The sequence below is a fragment of the Otolemur garnettii genome, unplaced genomic scaffold (assembly GCF_000181295.1).
Source record: "Otolemur garnettii isolate 467f Iridium unplaced genomic scaffold, OtoGar3 scaffold00296, whole genome shotgun sequence".
Lineage (NCBI taxonomy): Eukaryota > Metazoa > Chordata > Mammalia > Primates > Galagidae > Otolemur > Otolemur garnettii.
Window position 1 is genome coordinate 675,079 of NW_003852691.1, and position 17,320 is coordinate 692,398.

The 17,320-nt window shown below is 39.6% G+C and overlaps 1 pseudogene; it reads left to right on the forward strand.

The window, feature by feature from the left end:
- The window catches only part of LOC100955946, a 54,787-nt pseudogene extending 44,247 nt beyond the window's left edge, over nt 1–10,540 (forward strand).
- The last annotated feature ends 6,780 nt before the right edge of the window (nt 10,541–17,320 follow it).

Consider the following 17,320-nt stretch of genomic DNA (forward strand, 5'->3'; position numbering starts at 1 on the left):
TCTGTTTTTGCTCTCCATTTCTTTTGATCTTTGCCTCCTGGGCTTCTTCAAAAGCTTTGTCTTCAGTATCAGAGATCCTTTCTTCTGCCTGTTGCACTCTGTTACGGAGGGATTCCACTGTGTCTTTCAGATCCTTGAGGACTGCAACCTCTTGTCTCAGTATTTTAAAATCTTTGATCATTTTATCTTTGATATCTTTGAGTTCTTGAGATATCTTTTGAATAATTTCTTGAGAAATCTTTTGAATAATTTCTTGAGCTCCTAATTCCTTCCTTTCTTCCAGTCTGTTAATCTTATTTGCTATCCACATTCTGAACTCAATTTCTGACATCCCAGTCATTTACTTGTGGATGGGGTCAATTGTGTCTTCCCCATTTTCCCTTGGAGGAGTTGATCTACTCCAGTTATTTGAGTTGCCAGAGTTTTTCTGCTGATTCTGCCCCATGCTGAGCTGACCTTGTTTGGAGGCCGTATCAGAACTGTTCAGTTGGTGGCTTCTTCTGGATGCTCAGAGACACAGGCAGAGTGTGTCTGTTGTCTTCTCCCAGTTCTCGGATGCTGGTGCAGCCGGGGTGCAGTGGAACAGCAGCAATGGCACAGGAGTGTGTGTGGCTGGATTAAACCTCATTCAGCCTCTCTGGGGCAACCTGTAGAACAGGGGAACTGTAGTGGCTAGATCAGTCCTAGTTCAGCCCTATCAGAGTAGCTGGGGGGAAGCCGGGGACTACTTCACCATCGCCCTTCGGATGCGTGCGGTGCTAGCAAGCCAATCTGTGCCCTCCCAGTGCAGGAGCCCAGAGTGGGGAACTCCTCCACCTCTGTCTGAGGGATGTATGTGGCTCTAGCAAATAGTTCTGGACCCTCCAAGACTGGTAGACCCCTCCACCACCACCTGCAGGGCACATGTGGCTCTAGCAAGCAGTTCTAGGCCCACCAATCTTCGGAGCCTGGAATGGGGAACACCTCCCCTGACCCCTGTGGGGTTTGTGTGTCTCTTGCAGGCTGTTTTGGGTCTACCTGAAATGGAGGATTCCTCTGCCTCTGCCTGCAGGATGCCTGTCACACTAGCGAGTGGTTCTGGGCCTGCCCAGAGCAGGAGCCTGCTGCCCATGAGGCGTGTGACTCTAGCAAGCAGTTTTGGGGCCCACCTCGCTCCGTGAGGGCAAAGGGCCCACTCGGCAACTGGGTTTGTCTGGGAATTTTAATACCTCCTTCCCCACCTTACACCCAGTCACTCGTAATCCCCCAGGTCCATGACCCTATTCACTCCAGTAGGCCACTGCTCCTGGGGTTTACCTGGCAAAATCAGCCAGAAATCTGAGTTCAGCAGGGGGGCCTTGTGTGTTTAAATTAGGCTTCTGTCTGGCTAGATTTCTCTGTAAATCAGAGGTTGCATTCAGCTTTACACTCAGGTGTCAATTGTAGCCTCTGCCCGCCCACTGCCTTTGTCTCAGCCTCGTTAGCCCCCTGAGGGCTGGTGCTCCACCCAAGAAAGTTATGTGTGCCCTGCCTGTGGCTGCTGTCTGGAACCTCTGCTTGCCGTAAGGGATGGGGCTGGAATAGCGTCAGCCTGCCGCTATGCCACCATTGCTTCACTGGTGTCCCCTGAGCTGATTCTCCTCTCCTCACATCCGCACCACAGTCAGCACAGAACAGCACCAGCCCTTTCCCCCTCCACTTCTCTCAAGGAGATGCCCAAGAATCTGGACTCTGTACCTCCAAACCTCGGAGTGAGTTAGTGTGGACTCCTCAGAGTTCAATGTTGCAGGTTGGAAATATATACAGTTTTATATAGTTCAAACCTTCCTTCAACCATACACCCGAGGTGCCCCTTTGAATACTCCTTGGGTGGTCTACCAGGTTTGAGGGGTTCAAATCAGTTGTCCCAGTCAGCACCCGTTTCAGGTGGAAGAGTTCAAATGTCTCTGGGAGCTAGATAAGAGGGGTCTGCTTGCAGTTCAGATATAACTTGCTCTAGTGCCTTGTGAGGGCAAGGGGACCCACCTGGCACATGAGTTAGTCTGGGAAAGTTAATACCTCCTTCCCCACCTTGCACCCAGTCACTCGTAATCCCCCAGGTCTGTGGCTCTATTCACTCCAGTAGGCCACTGCTCCTGGGGTTTACCTGGCAAAATCAGCCAGAAATCTGAGTTCGGCAGGGGGGCCTTGCGTGTTTAAATTAGGCTTCTGTCTGGCTAAATTTCATCAGCTCTGGGCAGCAGACAGATAGCCGTTTACACTCAAGTATCAATTCTAGCCTCTGCCCACCCACTGCCTTTGTCTCAGCTGCATTAGCCCCTTGAGGGCTGGCACTCCACCCAAGAAAGTTATGTGTGCCCTGCCTGTGGCTGCTGTCCAGAACCTCTGCTTGCCCAAAGGGATGAGGCTGGAATAGCATCAGCCTGCCACTATGCCACTGTTGCTGCACTGGCGTCCCCTGAGCTGATTCTTCTCTCCTCACGCCTGCACCACAGTCAGCACAGAACAACACCAGCCCTTTTCCCCTCCACTTCTCTCAAGGAGATGCCCAAGAATCAGGACTCCATACTTATTAAACCTCCAGACCTCAGAGTGGGTGGGTGGGGATTCCTCAGAGTTCAATGTTGCAGGTGGGGAATATATACAGATTTATACAGTTTTACAGTTTTATGCCTGGCCGGAGGGTGCCGTGGCACACCAGCAGGGGTAGGAGATCCAGTTTTTGGGGGATTTCTCCCGTGGGATAGAGTGGGAGGAAGTTTGAACTCTGCTTGCTTGTTTGCATGGAGTAAACTGCGAGCCCTTGTTGTGGGGGAGGGGACTCCCGTCTGCTTAGTGGTGGATTTTGTACCTTTTGGTTGTATTTTGGGGGTCACAGCTTGCCTCAGGAAGGTTGAAGGGTGCTCTTCAATCTTCTCTCTTGTCTCTGCTCCAAACCATCAGCTAGTTTGCTAAACTTCTGTCCTTTCAGTCTCCTTCTGGACCAGAGCTTCTGTAAAAAGCTGGCTGCAGTCCACCATCTTGGCTCTGCCCCCTGCAGTCCACAAAGGCTATGTTAACCAGATTGATGAAAATATTTCAAATTGTATATGAAAACACCACACTGTACTCCACAATTGATTAAAGTATGCAACTATCTTTTAATTTTTTTTAAAAAGCATGATATTGGTACAAAAATAGAGATATAAACAGCTGGAATCAAATAGAACACCATGAGATGAAACTAAAATCTTATAGCCAGGTGATCTTTGATAAACCAAACAGGAACATTCACTGGGGGGAAGAATCCCTATTCAATAAATGGTTCTGGGAGAACTAGATAACCACATGTAAAAGACTGAAACTGAGCCCGCACCTTTCTCCACTACCTAAAATTGATTCACATGGATAAAAGTTCTAAATCTAAGGCATGGATCAATAAAAATCCTCAAAGAAAGTGTGTGGAAGATCTTCATAGATTCTAGATGGGAGTTCAAAGTGAATATTGCAATTTTGGAAGTTCCTATAAAAATTAGTATATGTTTTTGATCTAGCAGTGAAAACAGCATATCATTTGTATTATGTATATGTTATGTTATGATATTATTATGTCCTCCACCTTACAAAACAGAAAAAAAAATCCTATTTCTACATGTTCATATATAAGTAATGTTAAAATATTTTCTTTAAGTGTTGAAGCAGATTTAACCTCTGTTGTGGAGATTGGTATGGAAGAAAGGATGAAAGGGGACATATCTGTATTGTTTGAATGTTTATAATGAATTTATTAATGTTTATTTTTGTAATTAAAGAAAAAGAAAAGAAATTATAAATCATAGCAATTAAAACTTCAGGAGTTTCTGATGTGGCCAAGCTGTCACTGGTCTTTGAACCATCACTGAAGAACTAGCAAAACCAAATTTTAAGGCTCCTAATAGCACTAATCTTCTGTAACTGGCTTGCATGTCACAGCTAGCTCAGGAAGAAAAAATCTTCTCAGGCACTGGCATTATAGCACCCAAGTTCAGGGACCTGCCTTAGGATTGTGTATGTCACTTTGCTGGAATAATCATGGTTCCCAGAATCTCTCTGCATCAGACTGATACTTCCTGGGAGAATATAATAACAGCAAATTTGTACAGAGAGATGCGCTTTTCTAATCCCAATTAAGCTAAAGGTAATGTCTTGAAAGTCTCTACTCTTCCTCTCTCCCCACTTATTATGAGTCTCCAAGTTTATTCCCCAGTTATTGGGGCCACTCCTGGGTCCCTCAGCCCCAGGAGTCTTCCCAACTGTTGACCCAATTAAGCCAGAATTGAGTTGCTTTGAAGTGAGAATTCCTGGGAGGCTTGTTAAGTTCAGTGCTTAAGAAAATGAAAGAAACATTATTAAGAACCTTGGCGTATTAGGAAGCTGGCCCAACACTAATGGCTAAACAGAAAGAGCAGAACTGACTCGGTGTCTCTCAGAGGCATATGAAGAAACTTGTTTTAACTTTTGCCTAATTCTATCCCAAGTGCGTACACCAGCTACTCAACACATACCCAAGGCACCCTCGTTTTCACTGCCACTATCACCCTGTTATTTTCATCACACCTTCATCAGCCTATCCATATCCTCATCCTCACTTTCATTCCCCAAACTGTTATCCTTTCTCTATTGCACTATCACTCTCAGTGCTATCGCTCAACTCATCTAACATCATCATTATCCTCATCGCCATTACCACTACCAACACCCCCAGCCAGCTTCACAACTCCCATGACCACCACTGTAATAAATACCTGTAGTTCATGAGAATAGAGTAAATGTCCTGAAAACTCACAGAAAACAATAGAGATCAAAAATATTTTTAAAGAGATGTTTTGTTATTTCAACCAGGTACAAGAGGACAAAACAGAGGATAATAAGGAAGTAATAAACTGAGATTTAAAACAAATATTCAATACAATAATAAAAATTTCATCCAGTGGCCAAAATATAACCTGAACTGGAAACAGGAAACAGAAAAACGTACCTTGCATTAAAAATTACAATATTCCAGGAACATAGAGAAAAAGAAATAAAATTCTGATAGTTAAAGAATGAATAGACTACAAAACTCTTAGAAGTGATCAAGGAATACAGCAGCGTCTCAGGTTACAAAATCAACACTCATAAATCTGTAGCCTTTATATATACCAACAGCAGCCAAGCTGAAAAAGCAGTCAAGGATTCTATTCCATTCACAGTAGTGCCAAAGAAGATGAAATATTTAGGAGTTTACCTTAAAAAGGATGTGAAAGATCTCTCTAAAGAGAACTATGAAACTCTAAGGAAAGAAATAGCTGAAAATGTTAACAAATGGGAAAACATACCATGCTCATGGCTGGGAAGAATCAACATTCTTAAAATGTCCATATTACCCAAAGCAATATATAATTTTAATGCAATCCCCATTAAAGCTCCGCTGTCCTATTTTAAAGATCTTGAAAAAATAATACTTCATTTTATATGGAATCAGAAAAAACCTCGAATAGCCAAGACATTACTCAGGAATAAAAACAAAGCAGGAGGAATCACGCTACCAGACCTCAGACTATACTACAAATCCATAGTGATCAAAACAGCATGGTACTGGCACAAAAATAGAAAGGTAGATGTATGGAACAGAATAGAGAGCCAACAGATGAATCCAATGACTTACTGGTACCTGATCTTTGACAAGCCAATTAAAAACATTGAGTGGGGAAAAGATTCCCTATTTAACAAATGGTGCCTGACAAACTGGCTGGCAGCCTGTAGAAGACTGAAACTGGACCCACACCTTTCACCATTAACTACGTTAGACTCTCAATGAATTAAAGACTTAAACTTAAGACATGAAACCACAAAAATACTAGAAGAAAGTGTAGAGAAAACACTTGAAGAAATCGGCCTAGGCGAACATTTTATGAAGAGGACACCCTGGGCAATTAAAACAACATCAAAAATACAGTATTGGGACCTTATCAAACTTAAAACTTCTGCACAGCCAAGAACACAGTAAGTAAAGCAAGCAGACAGCCCTCAGAATGGGAGAAGATATTTGCAGGTTATGTCTCTAACAAAGGTTTAATAACCAGAATCCATAAAGAACTCAACTGTATTAGCAATAAAAGATCAAATGATCCCATCTCAGGCTGGGCAACAGACTTGAAAAGAAACTTCTCTAAAGAAGATAGGTGTATCGCCTACAGAAATATAAAAAAATGATCACCATCCTTAATCATCAGAGAAATGCAAATCAAAACTACTTGGAGATATTACCTAACTCAAGTAAGATTAGCCTATAGCACAAAACCCCAAAACATGGATGCAGAGAAAAGGGAACACTTCTACACTGCTGGTAGGAATGCAACCTAATATGTTCCTTTTGGAAAGATGTCTGGAGAAAACTTAGAGAACTAAAAATAGACCTGCCATTTGATCCTGCAATTCCTTTATTAGCTATATATCCAGAAGACCAAAAATCACATTATAATAAAGATATTTGTGTCAGAATGTTTATTGCAGCCCAATTCCTAATTGCTAGGTCATGGAAGAAGCCCAAGTGCTCATCAATCGGCGAATGGATCAACAAACTGTGGTATATGTATACCATGGAATATAATGCAGCCATAAAGAAAGATGGAGACTTTATCTCCTTCATGTTCACATGGATGGAGCTGGAAAATGTTCTTCTTAGCAAAGTATCTCAAAAATGGAAGAAAAAGTATCTAATGTACACAGCCTTATTATGAAACTAATTTATAGCTTTCATATGAAAGCTATAACCTAATTATAGCCTAATAATATGGGGAAGGGGAGTGGTGGGGTGGATGGGTGAAGGAAGGGTGATTGGGGGGCATCACCTCTATGGTTTATCTTACAAGGTACAAGTGAATCTTTCTAAAAGTAGAATATGAACATCTTAACACAATAACTAAGAAAATGACATAAAGGCTATGTTAACCAGATTGATGAAAATATTTCAAATTGTATATGAAAGCACCACACTGTACCCCATGATTGCATTAATGTACACAGCTATGATTTAATAAAAAAAAAATAAAATTTAAAAAGAAAGAATAATAAGTGGCATAGATCAAATATTAAAGAATTTCTAAAGAAAGCAGTAAATGGATCAGAGGCACTATCCAAAAGCCCAATACAGGAAAACATTCAGGATCTCAAAAGAAATACTGTGGCCAGGTACAGTGGCTCATGCCTATAATCCTAGCACTCTGGGAGGTCAAGAAAGGTGTATTGCTTGACCCCAGGAATTTGAGACCAGCCTGAGCAAGAGTGACACCTCATCTCTACTAAAAATAGAAAAATTAGCTGGGCATTGTGGCAGGCATCTATAGTCCCAGCTACCCAGGAGGCTGAGGCAAGAAGCTCACTTGAGCCCAAGAGTTTGAGGTTACTGTGAGCTATGGTGATGCCATGACACTCAACCCCAGGGCAACAGAGTAAGACTATATCTCAAGTGAAAAAAAAAAATACAAAACACGAAATACTCTAAAGATGGAAACATCCCACTATATTCCAGGAAAAATAAAGGGATCTGTATCTTCATATGTTCACTTGATAATCTCTTCTCCACATAATGACTAAAATGATCTATTAAAATTAGAAGTCTTAGAATATCTTCCCCAGCTTTTTTTTTCATGAAAAAACACTTTTTTAATTTATTTTTCTTACATATACATGTGTTTATTAGGTTTCCACTTTTGCCTTCACAGAATTAAAAAGGCTAAATTTAATGACAATAACAATGTTTAGCATAAGGACTGAGAACAAAAACCTCATAAAGAACTGCAAGCTCAGACTCTTGGGCTGAAATGATCCTCCTCCTACCTCAGCCTCCTGAGCACATCACATCTGGGTAATTTTTCTATTGTTTTGTAGAGACAGGGTCTTGCTCTTGTTCACACTGATCTCGAAATCCTGAGCTCAAGCAGTCTTCCCACTTCAGCCTCCCTAAGTGCTAGGATTACAGGGATTACTGGCATGAACCACAGTGCCTGGCCTATTTATTGTTTTAATGAGGATTTATTAGAGTTTAATTCTGTCAGTCTTTGTTTACTCCTTAGTCTTTCATGGCCAGCATGTCTTTTTTTGAGACAGAGTCTCACTTTGTCGCCCTCCATAGAGTACTGCGGCCTCACAGCTCACAGCACCCTCCAGCTCTTGGGTTTAGGCAATTCTCTTACCTCAGCCTCCTGAGTAGCTGGGACTACAGGCGCCTGGCACAATGTCTAGCTATTTTTTTTTGTTGTTGCAGTTTGGCTGGGGCCGGGTTGGAACCCACCATCCCCAGAATATGGGGCTGGTACCCTACTCACTGAGCCACAGGCAGTGCCCAGCCAGTATGTCTTTATCAGCATGCAATTTTGAATGTGCATTCTATGTTAATAGTTATTTTCTCTGAGCACTTACAGGATACTACTCCACTCTCTCTTTCAGTCTGTTTCCAAAATTTTGCTTCTAGTTTCATTCCTTTAGGAATAATCTATTTTCTCTCTTACTGCTTCTGAGATCTCTTTGTCTTGAATGCTCTACAGTTTCACTGTTTTGTTTAAATGTGGATTTCTTATGTGTTCTGCTAAAACTTTGATGTGTGTCTTCAATCTGAGGATACATGAGTTTTATTATTTCTTGAATAAGCTCAGCCATTACCTCTTCAAATATTTCCTCTTCCTCATTCTTTGTGTTCCTTTTCCTGATACCCTTTTTAGAAGGATGCTTTTATGTTCTATTCTACATACCTCTTAGCCCTTCCCTAGCACTTTCCTTCTTTCATCTATTTGTGCTGTCCCTTGGTAATTTCCTCAGGTGTTTTCTCTTTCCCTCTCTAATGGTTTCTCAAGTCAGGTTCAATCTGTCCACTAAGGTATTATTATTATTTCAATGTTCATATTTTTCATTCTGATATTAGAAAGTTGTGTCTAATCTGAAGTTTATTCTGCCCACTGAGATTTTTATTTCAATTGACATATTTTTCATTTTAGACATTTCTTTGCCATCTTTTCATTAGTATCTTGTTCTTTTTTTAATTTGAAATCCTTATTTTATACCTTTAATTATATGAAATTCTGAGTAGCATATAAATCTGCTTACTGTTGTGTTTGCTGACAATTCCTCATGTTAATAATTTGCTTACGTGTTTTATAACTTTGAATTACGAGTTGATCTACAATGAGGTATTCCTGTGGGAAGTCCTGTGATCTGGGTTGTGGTAATATTCCTCCTAAATAATAAATTTTACATCATTTTAACTCTTCACGGGTATGTAACACAAACCTGGAAACTGTTAATTATTGGTTCTGCATTTCCACAACATGGAGTTTAAATTTTGAACTCAAAACTAGGGTACTGGGAAGAGCCAAACTTTCACTTTCTTAGGAACTCCTCTTAAAACCCATAATCTAGCCTCCCGGTGCTGGCACCGGCAGGGGCTGTGGCTGCAAGTTCCTTCATATCCGTGTTGGCCACTCAGCTGTTCCGGCCCGCACAGAGCTGTTCTCTCCGCCATCATCCCTTCCTTTTTGCGGCGGTTTGACATGAAGCTGTGGTCATATCTGGAAGGAAACTGGCCCAGCAGATCAAGCAGGAAGTGCAGCAGAAGGTGGAAGAGTGGGTGGCCTTTGGCAACAAACTACCCTACCTGAGCATGATTCTGGTGGGAGAGAATCCTGCAAGTCACTCCTATGTCCTCAACAAAACCAGAGCAGCTGCAGCCGTGGGAATCAACAGTGAGACAATTGTGAAACCAGCAACAATTTCAGAGGAAGAATTATTGAATTTAATTAATAAGCTGAATAATGATGATAATGTAGATGGCCTCCTTGTTCAGCTGCCTCTCCCAGAGCACATTGATGAGAGAAAGATCTGTAATACTGTTTCTCCAGACAAGGATGTTGATGGCTTTCATGTGATCAAAGTAGGTTGAATGTGTTTGGACAAGTATTCCATATTACCGGCTACCCCATGGGGTGTGTGGGAAATAATTAAGTGAACTGGTATTCCAACCCTAGGGAAGAATGTGGTTGTGGCTGGAAGGTCAAAAATGTTGGGATGCCTATTGCAATGTTACTGCACACAGATGAGGCACATGAAAGTCCTGGAGGTGATGCCACTGTTACGATATGCCACTGATACACTCCCAAAGAGCAGTTGAAGAAATATACACTTCTTGCAGATATTGTAGTATCTGCTGCAGGCGTTCCAAATCTGATCACAGTAGATATGATCAAGGAAGGAGCAACAGTCATAGATGGGGGAATAAATAGAGTTCAAGATCCCATAACTACTAAATCCAAGTTGGTTGGAGATGTGAATTTTGAAGGAGTAAAGAAAAAAAGCTGGTTATATCACTCCAGTTCCTGAGGGTGTTGGTTCCATGACAGTGGCGATGCTAATGAAGAATACCATTATTGCTGCAAAAAAATTTCTGAGACCTGAAGAGCGGGAAGTGCTGAAGTCTAAAGAGCTTGGAGTAGCCACTAATTAACTGTCCTGTCTTCTTTGTCAAGAACAGCACTCCAAGGCAGCTTAGGAAGCAAAGCAGGCCAATAGAAATGCAATATTTTTTATTTATTCTACTTAAATGGTTTAAAATGATGCTTTGTATTCATTGACAGCTTAAATGGGTAGGTGTTTGTGCACATGACTCTGCAGTACCTCACCAAGGAGCATTCCAAGATCATGCTGGGTCATGTGAGCTAGCCAAGAGCAGCTGTTAACCTAGGAACTAACATGGGACACACTGATTCATGGAGAATGGATGCTCCACTGTGTCAACCCACCACTGTTAAAATCTTGCCTTCTCTAGGATTGCATTTCCCAAGTGCTATTCCAATAAGAGTTGATACTCATTTTAGCTTCCAAACCTTCTGAGGTCAACTGGTCAAACCAAAGGAGAAATGTTGCCAGAGAAAATAAGGGAAAAGGTGAAAGGGAAAAAATGATGGTAATTGAGTAGAGGAAATTACTCTAATTTATTAATATATACATATTGATGGATAACCAGATTTATCCAAGTAGAACTGAATTGGCTAGGAAGAAAGAAAACCTATGTATTAGTAGTTTTCCTAAGCTTTTTGTGGCTTAGTCATTGGGAAAATGTTTAAGTTGTTCCATTTGCTATTAGCCCTCATGTTATGTATGTTAGCCATTAGTGAAGTCTCCCCATTTTAGTTTTCTAGGACTGAAAGGCTTATTTTATAAATTATTAGTGTGTATTGTCATATTTGACTTTTGCTATATATGTAAATTTCATTGTTCAATTTTTGTATTGTTAGTGGGTATGTATGGTTTCTTTGAAATATCTTGAAACCTAGTTTTGCAAGACAAAACTTGGGCTTGGTAATCATTTGGGCAGCTCATATAAGTATGCAATTTACTTTTCCACCAAAGAATTGTTGGCAGCTGCCTGCTTTTCTGTGATGTACCCTGTTGGTTTTCCCAAAATATTTTGAAGAACTTGAGTTAATATTGAATTTAATCAGACTTTCTGATCAAAGAATTTTTTTTCCTTTTTCAATAAAAAAACCCATAATCTAGTCAGAGTCCCCATTATTTTTCTGTGATAATAAATAGATTTTTAGTTCTATCTAGAGAGGCAGCAAAATCCAGGCCCCTTAGTTACTGTAAAATTCAAAAATTTACCCACACCTTCATCCTAGATTGCCAAAGAATCATCACAAATACTTACCTCAATTTCTTTTATTTGTGGATTTTGTTTTCCATGGTATTTCTGCATATATAATTTATCTAAATATTTATTTGTAAGTATATAGATTGTTTTTAATTTTTTTTAAAACAAAGTCCCTCTCTGTTGCCTAGCCTAAAATATAGTGGTGTCATAATAGCTCACAGCAGCATCCAATTCCTGGGCTCAAGTCATCCTCTTGCCTCAACTTCTTGAATAGCTGGGATTACAGGAACACCCTACCATAACCAGCTAATTTTTTTAATTTTTTATGTTGATGGAGGTGGGGGTCTCCCTATTGCCCAGGCTAGTCTTGACCTCCTGGCCTCAAGTGATTCTCCTGCCTTGGCCTCCAAAAGTGCTAGAATCATAGGTTTGAGTTTTTTATCACTTGTATGAATATGCAAGTGTATCCATATTGGTTTCATAATAGTATTGAGTATATTGGATACTTTTTTCTTCATTCCTGAGATACTTTACTAAGAAGAATATAATAAACACAAAGACAGTCCAGAAGGAAAGAGGGGTGTAGAGGGAGGAGGGAGGGCAAGTGGAGAGAGGGCATTTGGCGGGATCTCACTTAATGTACACAATGCAAGGGGTACATTTCAAAACAACTAAGAGAACATTATAAACATCTTACCACAAAAATAAGTAAGGTGATCATTAGGTTAATTAGTTTGATTAAAACATTCCACTTTGTATGTCAAATCATCACATTGTACCCCATAAATGTATACAGTTATGATTTAACAAAAATTAAGTTAAAAAAAAGAATACCTTTGTCTAGGACATGTTTTTAACAACAATTTTGTGGAAAGAAACAAAACCTTTCATATGGTATTTACCTAATTGACCTTAAATAAAAGCCAGATACACAATACGTTGTTTGTGACAGAATTTCTAAGGTAAGAATCTTCAAGCCAAAAGGAAGATTTTTTTTAAAGTTATGAATAAAATTTTGTTCTCAACAAAAAAAATAACCTAATTAAAACTGAGTAAAGAATCTAAATAGACAGGTGTTTTTCTCTCCTAGCAATTTTTTATTAAATCATAACTGTGTACATTAATGCATGTGTGGGATACAATGTGCTGATTTTATACACAATTTGGAATCAAAAGGAAGATTTATTTATATTATTGTGTGAAACTTAACCTTTCTCTTTGCTTTCAGCTACCAACTTCTCTGTGTCTCACTTCCCACACTTTCATAAAATTGTAAAATAACATTCCAAAAATAAATAAATATTTTATTACTATTTAAAAAAAAATACAGGTGTGAGCCATCCTGCCCAACCTCCATTTTTTAATTCTAATGTTACTTCTATGAACATTCTGGTAGGTAATGAGTATTATAGGCATTTTTTAGGATAGATATAGAACTTAGAGTATTCTAGTAGTCCAATATTATTTGTCCCAGCTCTATGAACTCTTCTTTCCAGCAACATTTAGCACCCCAAGGAAAGCAACTCATTGGATTCAGCTAGGTTGGGTTTTTGTTCCTTAGAAAGTGCTATAAAAATAATATAGAAAGAGAATTTAGGACATTGGTAAGTGACTGACATCATGAAATCATAGAATCTGAAATGTGCAAGGAAGGAAGTAAAGACAGCAGGGGAGTCAGAATTGATAGATACAGATGAAGAAAGGGCCAGTGGACTGGAGGCCCCAGTGAAGTGGGAGCAATTGAGTGATTCTATTGCAAGGAACTAGTGGTCAGGGAACAGGATGTCTGTCTGTAAAAGTGACTTCAGAAGTGGGATAATTCTTGGGTAATCAAAACAACCAGCTGTGACCATGGGTGTCTGAAGTAGAATGTAGGTTGTAGATTCTGCAAAGTATGCATTTGACAAAGGGTTAATATTCAAGATACAAGAGGAAGTGTAACAACTGAGTAGTAAAACAAATAAACAAACAATCCCCTGCTCCCCAAACCCAAAACCCAATCAAACCAAACCAAAAGAAGACAAATAAACCCTAAATAATCTTATTTCAAAGTGGGCAAAGCACATTAATATATGTATCTCAAAAGAAGACATACATGGCCAACAGCTATATGAAGAAATTGTCAACATCACCCATCAGGTAAATGAAATAAAAACCACAATGAACTATGACCTTTCCCTGATTAGAATGGCTACTATCAAAAAGACAAAAAAACGACAAATGCTGGTATGGATATGGAGAAATAGGTACCCTTATACACTGTTGGTTGGAATGTAAACTAGTACATTATGGAAAACAGTAGGAAGGGTCCTCAAAAAATTAAAGGTTAAGCCACCATATCATCCAGTAACCCTACTAGTAGGTATGTAGCCAAAGGAAATCAAATTAGTATATCAATGAGGTCTCTGTACTCCCATATTTACTGCAGCATTAGTCACAATAGCCAAACTGTGGGATCAACCTAAGTGTCCATCAATGGAAGAAGGAAAATGTGGTATACATATAGAATGGAATACTCTTTAGCCATAAAAAAGTGACATCGTGTTTTTATTATTAAATCATAGCTGTGTACATTAATGCAGTCATGGGGTACAATGTGCTAGTTTTATACACAATTTGAAATATTTTCATCAAACTGATTAACATAGCCTTCATGGCATTTCCTTAGTTATAGTGTTAAGACATTTATATTCTGCATTTAGTAAGTTTCACGTGTACCCTTGTAAGATGCACCATAGGTGTGGTCCCACCAATTATCCTCCCTCTACTCATCCTCCCCTCCTTCTTCTCCCCTTCTTCTTGGGCTATAAATGGGTTGTAGATTTCATATGAAATCTATAAATTAGTTTCATAGTAGGGCTGAGTATGTTGAATAAATTTTCTTCCATTCTTGAGATACTTTGCTAAGAAGAATATGTTTGAGCTCTATCCATATAAACATGAAAGAGGTAAAGTCTTTATCTTTCTTTAAGGCTGCATAATATTCCATGGTATACATATACCACATTTATTGATCCATTCATGGTTCGATGGGCATTTGGGCTTCTTCCATGACTTAGCAATTATGAATTGGGCTGCAATAAACATTCTGGTACAAATATCTATCTATCTGGTCTTCTGTATATATACCTAGTAGAGGAATTGTAGGATTGAATGGCAGGTCTATTTTTAGTTCTCTAAGTGTTCTCCAAACATCTTTCCAAAAGGAACATATTGGTTTGCATTCCCGCCAGTGGTGTAGATGTGTTCCCTTTTCTCCACATCCACACCAACATCTCTGGTTTGGGGATTTTGTGTATGGGCTAATCTTACTGGAGTTAGGTGATATCTCAAAGTAGTTTTGATTTGCATTTCTCTGATTATTAAGGATGATGAACATTTTTTTATATGTCTGTAGGCCCTGCACCTATCTTCTTCAGAGAAGTTTCTCTTCAAGTTCCTTGGCCACCCTGATGGGATCACTTGTTCTTTTCTTGCTAATATGTTTGAGTTCTCTTTGGATTCTGGTTATTAAACCTTTGTCAGATACATAACCTGCAAATATCTTCTCCCATTCTGAGGGCTGTCTGCTTGCTTTACTTACTGTGTTCTTGGCTGTGCAGAAGCTTTTTATTTGGATCACATCTTTGCAACAACATGGATGAACTAACCTTAGTGAAATGACCAGGCACAGAAAGCCAAATATCACATGATTACACTCATTTCAAGAAACTAAAGGAGTGTATCTCATGGAAGCACAGAGCAGGATAATAGTTACTAAATCCTAGGAGGAGTGAGGGGAGAGGGAGATGGGGAGAAATTGGATCCTGGCCACATAATTACAGTTTCATAGGAGGAATAAATTTTGATGTTCTCAGAACATGTTGAGTGTAGTTAACAATACTCGATGTATTTTTCTTCTGAGATGGAGTCTTGCTCTGTAGCCCCAGTAGAGTGCAGTGGCATATTGTATGTATGTTTTGCAGTAACTAGAGGAGGGCATTTTTAATGTTCTAGCCTCAAGAAAATGATAAGTGTTGGAGGTGATGGATATGCCTAATACCAATTTGAGCATTCCACATGGTTGCATGCATCAAAACATCACAAATTGTGAAATTACTGTGATTCAATGAAAGTAAAAATTAATAAAATATAGAAAACTTGTTAAAAGTTAAAATAAATCAAAAAAGAAGAGGCCAGAGAATTGAACCAAGTCATCTAAATGGACATTGAAGTAAATCAGGATAAAGGACTCAAAAATGAGACCTTGAGATGAATGTGAAAGTTTTCATATAAAAAAAGACAGCATTCAGGGCATCTGAAGTTGACAGTTCCAGGAAAACAGCATAGGTAGCACAAGCTTCTAAGCAACAAGAGATTTTTACTGGAAAGAGTAGAGCAGTGGTTTGAAAAGAACATGAAGGAGGAAGGAGACTCTATGCATCATTACCATTCCCAGTCTGAAGTAAGTTTGAGAGAATGAAGCTTTACTTAAGATACAAGTTGGGAGGATCACTGGAGGTTAGGTTTGTTACTAGCCTGGGCAAAAATATGACCCCATCTCAATTAAACATAAAAAAGAATTAGCCAGGAGTTGTGGCAGGCACATGTTGTCTCAGATAGTTAGGAGGCTGAGGCAGGAGCATCACTTGAACCCAGGAGTTTGAGGTTGCTGAATTCATGGCACTCTAGCCTGGGCAACAGGGAGAGACTCTGCCTCAAAATATAACTAAAACAAAAATAAACAAACAATCTAAGAAATAGTGAAGTTTGCAAATTATATATCTAGAGCTGCAGACAGTACAACTCAAAGCTCTTCTAACTCAAGGAGAAACAAATGTTGGGTCAAGAGAAAAAAGTCAGAATACTATGGTGATAAGAGTACAACAGGGAATAGAAGACCAAAGGGGCTTATGGTTTGGATGGTGATGAAAGAAACCAGGAGTGGTAAGCAGAGAGGTAGCTATATCAGACAAAAGAAAGGGGAGCATGCTGTGTCCTTAATCATGTCACTTGGCATTGGCATCTAAGGTAGTGAGCGGAAAGTCAAATGTCATCATGAGGCCCTAAGGAGTGGCCAGTTGTCCTGCCAGGTTTAGCCCTGTGTTCTTCTCCCTGTTAAGAGTAAGCCATGAAACCAAGGGATGAAGAAGAGGTCAGCTAGCAAAAGTTAAGTTCTGCTCAGAAACACCCATGAGAAGATCCTGTGCAGAGGCATACTGAGGTGGAGATGCTGCTCTTCAGCATGTTGTGGGGTTCTGTCCTCTCTCCTGCCACCTCCCACCTTTTGTCCCAAGTTCTGTAATCAACTCCATAAACAAGAAAACATTTTAACAATAATTTTTTGTAGTTCTTTGATTACTGAAGTTCTCAGGCAACTAAGATTTGTTGACTACAACTTTTAACTTTCTGTTGCATGGTACATTACATTTTCTTTTTTTTTTCTTTCTTATTGGATGGTAGCTATGTACATTAATGCACTTCTGGGGTACAGTGTGGTGTTTTCACACACAATCCAAAACACTTACATCAAACTGGTTAACATAGCTGTCACATCATTTTCTTAGTTATTGTGTTAAAATGTTCAGATTCTACTCTTAGAAAGATTCACTTGTACCCTTGTAAGATAAACTACAGAAGTGATCCCTCCAAAATTCCCCCCTCCACCTATTCCCTCTTCCCCTCTCCCTCCCCCGCCATGTATTCTTAGGTTGTTATTAG